This window comes from Aplysia californica, unplaced genomic scaffold (assembly GCF_000002075.1).
Source record: "Aplysia californica isolate F4 #8 unplaced genomic scaffold, AplCal3.0 scaffold00003, whole genome shotgun sequence".
NCBI lineage: Eukaryota > Metazoa > Mollusca > Gastropoda > Aplysiida > Aplysiidae > Aplysia > Aplysia californica.
The window spans coordinates 937,091-943,652 of NW_004797273.1; positions in this window are offsets into that span (position 1 = coordinate 937,091).

Consider the following 6,562-nt stretch of genomic DNA (forward strand, 5'->3'; position numbering starts at 1 on the left):
CTCTCTCTCTCTCTCTCTCTCTCTCTCTCTCTCTCTCTCTCTCTCTCTCTCCCCTCTCTCTCTCTGTATGTATGTGTGTGTATGTGTGTATGTGTTTGTATGTGTGTGTGTGTGAATGTGTGTGTAAGTGAATGTGTGGATGTGTGTATAAGTACGTGTGTGTATATGAGAGAGGAGGAACGGGGGTGGGGGTAGAATGCGAAAGTCACAGAATAATTATTCAAACTCTATTTCAGGGGACATCGTAATAATATGAGCATCGTCTCTTTAGTTAAAGTACAAGATGTCAATTTTAACGAGGCAATGCAGAGTATGTACAACGATGTCATTATCAGTTAGATATTTACAGACATTTCCATTGTAAGCCATTGTGTTTGTAGAACACGCAACTAAAATGACGCCCTCGAGTTATAACAGGCCGAAATAAAGAATTAGTTTTAAGAGGATATGTATCGATGGCTAATTGATGAAAATGTCATTTGAGTCTATCTGAGATCAGATCATGTTTCAGTGTGCACTTTGTATAAGTATAATATGTCACCTTCAATATAAATTGCAGTCTTAGCAATGTCCCTTTTTTACAATCCCCAAACTGTGTTCATCCATCCTGCTTTGTTCGAAACCTTTCGGGAAAAAAGACGGGCACGGTAGTAATAAGATTATTGTGCAAGAAAAAAAAGAGTAAGGGAGAAATGACAGGTGAAAACGAAAAGGAGTGGTACCTTTCGGGGACAGCTTCCAACTGCCCACACAACCCAGGCATTAGCAGAAAGCGGTAAGGGTAACGATAAGTAGTCTCCAGGGTAATTGATCCAGTCTTGTTTTCACTCACCCACTTTCCAGGGCAAACATTCAAACAGACTTAACGGTAATGCCCGATACTTGACTGTCTCTGCTTTCGTGAGTAAAGACTCAGATTTCACATTTTCTGCAGTCTCTCTCTCTCTCTCTCTCTCTCTCTCTCTCTCTCTCTCTCTCTCTCTCTCTCTCTCTCTCTCTCTCTCTCTCTCTCCCTCCCTCTCTCTCTCTCTCTCTCTCTCTCTCTCTCTCTCTCTCTCTCTCTCTCTCTCTCTCTCTCTCTTCCCGGCACCTCTTTCTCTTTCCCTCTTTCTCTCTTTCACCCTTTCTATTCCAAAGTCCTAAGTCGTTATTATTTGAAAGAAAGGAGACGGGGAAAGATTGTTTTGTTTTACATTTTTGCCCTCGATCTGCGGTGACCGTAAACCCCAAACGAGGGCATGTAAGTCTGGAGGTATTGATATAGGAAACACGAGAGGTGAGGTGAGTCGTTGTATTGGGTAGCTATTTTCTTAGTCAGCGTTATCCTTCATCTGAAACGTCTTGGTACGAGGTGGAGATGTAGTTAATTGTCTTTCATAAGTTAGATAGATGGTTTCTTGGTTGTCATTCCTTGCCCTCTGAATAATTATGTGATTACTTTTGTCCGCTCTTTGGAGTGGATGATTCTGGTTCGGATCCATTTTCATCGAAAATTTTCAAAGCTTGGGATTGATCGGAACGTTTTTGTGGCTCTCCTCTTGATTGATTTTTTTCAGATATTGGAGATAAACTTTAAAATCGAAAATTATATTTGCTCTTTAAAAATAATGTGTTGTGTTGAAAAGGGTTAACGTTCATTTTCATTGCCGCACATTATTCTATTTCAATATATTCTTGCTTCCCTGTTGGAATCTGTTGCAACGTATCTGTATGCATGTTACGTAATACTTGACACAGCTTGGGTAAATTCTGAACCAGCAATATGAAGTTCTTGGAGTTCAGTTTTGTGCACGATAGCTCGGACTCCTAGGCTACACAATGGCTAAAAGCAAAGCTGATTGGCTGAAGCTGATTACAGATAATAATGCTATGTCTCCATTGACCGACTTCTATATAATTTAGAAAGTGTGCTGCTTCAACTGTGCCATTGTGTAGCAGCTCATACTGCATGGGGATCAACTTTCCAACAAACTAGATACTCGATAAAGTAACTTTTCCACCAGGTATTCGAACTTGAATCCTCTGCCTGTTTAATCATAACACCACAGATTCCGGTAAAGGAGAGGTGGAAATAATAATATATTTGTAAGTAAGGAGGCAGACGCCAACCTTTATAATAATAAGAATGTTTGTGGCTTTGAATAGCAACCTCTCTTTAGAAAAGTTGTGTCCTCCGCTAGTGTGGTCAGTGGACTTTTCTACTTACCCCGACCCTGTTGAAATGATTTTCTCAATGCAACTTAAAAACGAACAAACAAACAAAACCCACCAAACATCTGGGTTCTCGAGTGGAACAACGAAAAGAAATAATGAATATGCATCTTGTTCGCTAAAAAAAAAGAAAAGAAAAATGTTATACTTGCCCATTAGGATACCAACAGTGATTTGAGTTTTATGTTCATTTTAACCCTGAGTTCATCATTCGTCACTTTGAGTTCTTATATCTGCTGTCTTGGTGGGAGGTGAAACCCACAGAGAAAGGAAAAATTAACAGAAGGCGCAATACCATTTTTGAATGTGTAAAATCAGGAATACGGTAACTGTGATTCATTGTTTTGGTTGTATAATGGAACGACGCTAAGTAAACCATGAAATAGAGGAATCATCTACGGCTTGAAAAAGAGTTTATGATTTCATTGATGTACAGTTGGAAGACTGTGACAAGTTTTTGCGGGACGAGCAATGTTCGTGACTTTAGAACGCTATTTATATAAGTGACGTGGGGGTGAATGTGATCTGGAACTCCTTAGCACTTTAATGATTATTTTTCCATCCTGTTTTCTACTGTCCCAAAACAACGAATCAGAGAATTGTGAAGACCCATTATTGCGTTCTCTATCTTTCCTCCAATTCTATGAGCAATGAGATGAAAGCCGAAATTATTCTCACGCGGAATGAACCTCCTGCTGTACGTGTGGCGACGAAAAGGGTTAATATTCCTCGCCAGTACCAGAAATACTTTGGAACGGCAACTCGCTACTTTTACCACAGGTTGGGAGCATACCTGTCGTGGTTGGAGTAGTTGTAGTAGCTACAGCATACTTCGCGGCTGACGTGACGATAGCCATTTGCTGCTGCTGCTTATTTATAGAATGCCGACTGAAATGGCCCGCCTCACGAAGTGTATTCAAGTGCTACTTCGGTTTTCTGGCCTCTGGTTCTGAGCTTGAATATATTATGACAAACCCTCTTTTCAACGTCCAAGACTGATTACTTGCAAGATTGTATGCTTGTGTAACGTCTCATGTTCGTATAATCATGTTAACTTACTGTGATATACGTATGCGTAATTTCAAATGCTAATGTTACCTTCGTTTGTTTAAGTAAGGTTTTACGGCGCTCGCAACTGCATAAGGTCATATTCGCCAAGGGGTGGATGTCAACAGAGAAGTCCAAACAGAGAATCAGGCTCACTCTGCTCACCTCTCTAGCCTCAATAGCACAAGGTCTGCTTCGACTATCAAGGCACCCCGGAAATAGCAGTTCACAAGAGAGTGACAATACAAAAGAAGTAGAGGAAAACATGACGATAGTAAGGATGAGGAAAGAAAATGCAACAGTTCCTCCTATATTGTTCAGGGACAGTATGAGCAAGACATTGACAAATCAGCACATTTACAATTCTACTGTGCATAAGAACATGTTAATATACCCCCTTTGGGAATGGCCTAAAGACACTTTAGTCAGTAACACTGCCCAGGGGGGATTAATATTATTATCTTCTAATCTAGCATCAGAATATGCGTTTGTCGCAGCCGTGACCTGCGAATCGCGGCCGCAATTGTTGGCATTTATTGGTCCGCGAAACGCGGCAGCGATTTTTGGATTATTCGGGGAGGGCGGGGGGGGGGACAAACAAAACAAACATACAATACAAAAAGACAAACAAACAAAAACATGGCCGGGGAATAAAAAATCGAAAAAAAAGTAGAAAAAAACGAATTTCTTTACTTTTACTTTTAGAAAGAAAATTTATTTTCACTTCCGCTTTGCTTCGTCTCTTTCTCACTTGTTGACACCATGTTGATTTGTTATTTTTATGTGAAGAATGTAAGTACATTACAAACTATTTATATTGCTGTTTCTCTTTTATTTTTCCCTCTTTGTTGTGTTTTAATTTGTTTGCATGTCAATTTGTTTTCTTGTTATGGTTCTGATGTGTTATATAGCGTAATGTCATTTAATTTGATGTTGGTCCTACCTTTTATATATATACAGTCGTGGCGAAAAGTTTAAGACCACCCAACAAAAAATGCAGTTTTTCTATTAGTTCAAAGTATCATGTATTCTTCTTTTTTATTTTGAAATTACTTTCACTATTTCTGGTCTACTGCATAATGCGCTTGGAATGAATGTTCCCAGAACATTCTGTCAGTACTTTGAAGGCTATGAGCCTGTTTGAAAGTTGTTTTTTTCTTGATCAATAAACATACAAAAAAATATGGCAAAAATCCTCACTTTCTGATGTTCAACGAGCCCAGATAGAGGCTAGAAGCTCTTCGTGAGATTTCATCCCAAATAGGGTGTAGATAGACACAATCCGCAGCGTTCTTGTTAATTGTCAAAATTATGGATCGCGTCGTGACAAGAGAAGTGGTCGTCCCAGAAAAAACTTCCCCCAGATATGACTTCCTCATGAAAACGTTGGTGAGGCAGCGTGGTGGAATCAGGCTCTCGTCAAAATAATCAAAGTGAAGAAACTAACATTTTTCTGCAGGTTTGTGAATTTTTATCAAATTTTTGTTTTTCGGTTCAACACCTTTCGTGCCCATTAAAGAACTCATTTCTGTGTGGCTTTTTCTGAAAAACGTTGATTAAAGGTACAAAAAATTTAAATTTTCAGCTACCTCGGACTCTTAAGCTAAGGAAATAACGAATCTTTGGCAGCCATTTTCTCACTAATTTTGCCTCTGAAACAGGTGACCCCCACCTCCTTCATTTGCAAATATCTCGACTCGTGTTCAAGATAAATGGATATTTTTTTCATCCTAATAAACACAAGTGAACAAGCTTTACAATGATACCAATAACTCTACATGCCCAAAAAATGACGAGAGCCTGATTCCACCACGCTGCCTCACATTAATTTGTCCCCCTGTCAACTACAGGTTTTTGCAAGAAAACCAGAGCTGCATTTCTTCGAAAGGATTCAAAAATGAGTCACAGAATTGTTTCACGACGGTTGGTTGAAGAATTTAGGCTCAGATCTTGTAAATCAGCCCGTAAACAAAGACTGACCTGTGGATAAGAAAAAGAAGTGGCTGGCGTTTACAAGAATCCATGAGCACCGGACTGCAATGCATTGGGCCGAAGTGATGTTTTGAGATGATTTGACTTTGCAGGAGTCTCAGCAGTATCATGACAGGAGGCCACCAGCGAAAAGATACGTTCGCCAAGTTAGATAAGCTGGGTCTCAATTTTAAAGTCTGTCTGTCTGTCTGTCTGTCTGTCTGTCTGTCTGTCTGTCTGTCTTTCTCTCTCTCTCTCTCTCTCTCTCGCTCTCTCTCTCTCTCTCGCTCTCTCGCTCTCTCTCGCTCTCTCTCTCTCTCTCGCTCTCTCGCTCTCTCTCGCTCTCTCTCTCTCTCTCTCTCTCTCTCTCTCTCTCTCTCTCTCTCTCTCTCTCTCTCTCTCTCTGTTTCATGACATATTGGATATATACTTTCACATTCAGAGGCGCAAAATGTCCGTGCACAACGGCGCCCCATGCCACTGAGCAAAGACTGTGCAATAATACATTAAAAAGGTTACGGTCCCGACCTTACAGTGTTACAATGGCTTGAAAATAACCCTGACCCAATCCTTTTGAAAATGTCTCTCAAGAAAAATAAGGTCTTAAACAAACAGCGGTCAAGGGCAAAAGTCGTAAGGGGTACAATCAAGGAAGTCTCGACACATGGAATTTCCCCAGAAGAATATAGGCAAACAAGTCAAGCATGCTAGCACACCGTGTTCTGTTCAAGCAGTCATCCATGCAAAAGGTGGACACACAAAGTACTAATTTTTATCAAAACTATTCCACAACAGCTTACGATAAACATATTTTAACCATTAAAGCAGGCATTTTTTAAATAACTGAACACAATGTTCATTTTATTGCTAAACTGTAAAAAGTATCGGATGCTCTTAAACTTTTGGCCACGACTGTATTAATATATATCCACAAATATGTTATGTTAGAGCATGTCTCCACCAAAACCGAATACTGACACTAGCAGGCCCCTTGTGTGTGATTCCATAAATTACATGTAATATCCTGTACTTTTTTCTAGAATTACACAAGTTTATGGTTAAAACGGCCAATCTTCGGATAGGTGGAAACACGCACTTATTGGTTAATTTTTGTGGCTGTTTATGTGGTGTTCTAATTTTGATTTCATTCTGTTGTGAAACCTTTATCTTTTTAAGTTTTTACACTCGGTGAGGCCCCCCAAAAAATCATATTCTGGGTGCTTAAAACAGAGCACAAGAAATTCTGGTGCTTTAGATTAAGTTATCTCTATCAACTATTATTAGTTTTCATTATATCATTATTGTTATTATCGTGGGGGTGAATGTGATCTGG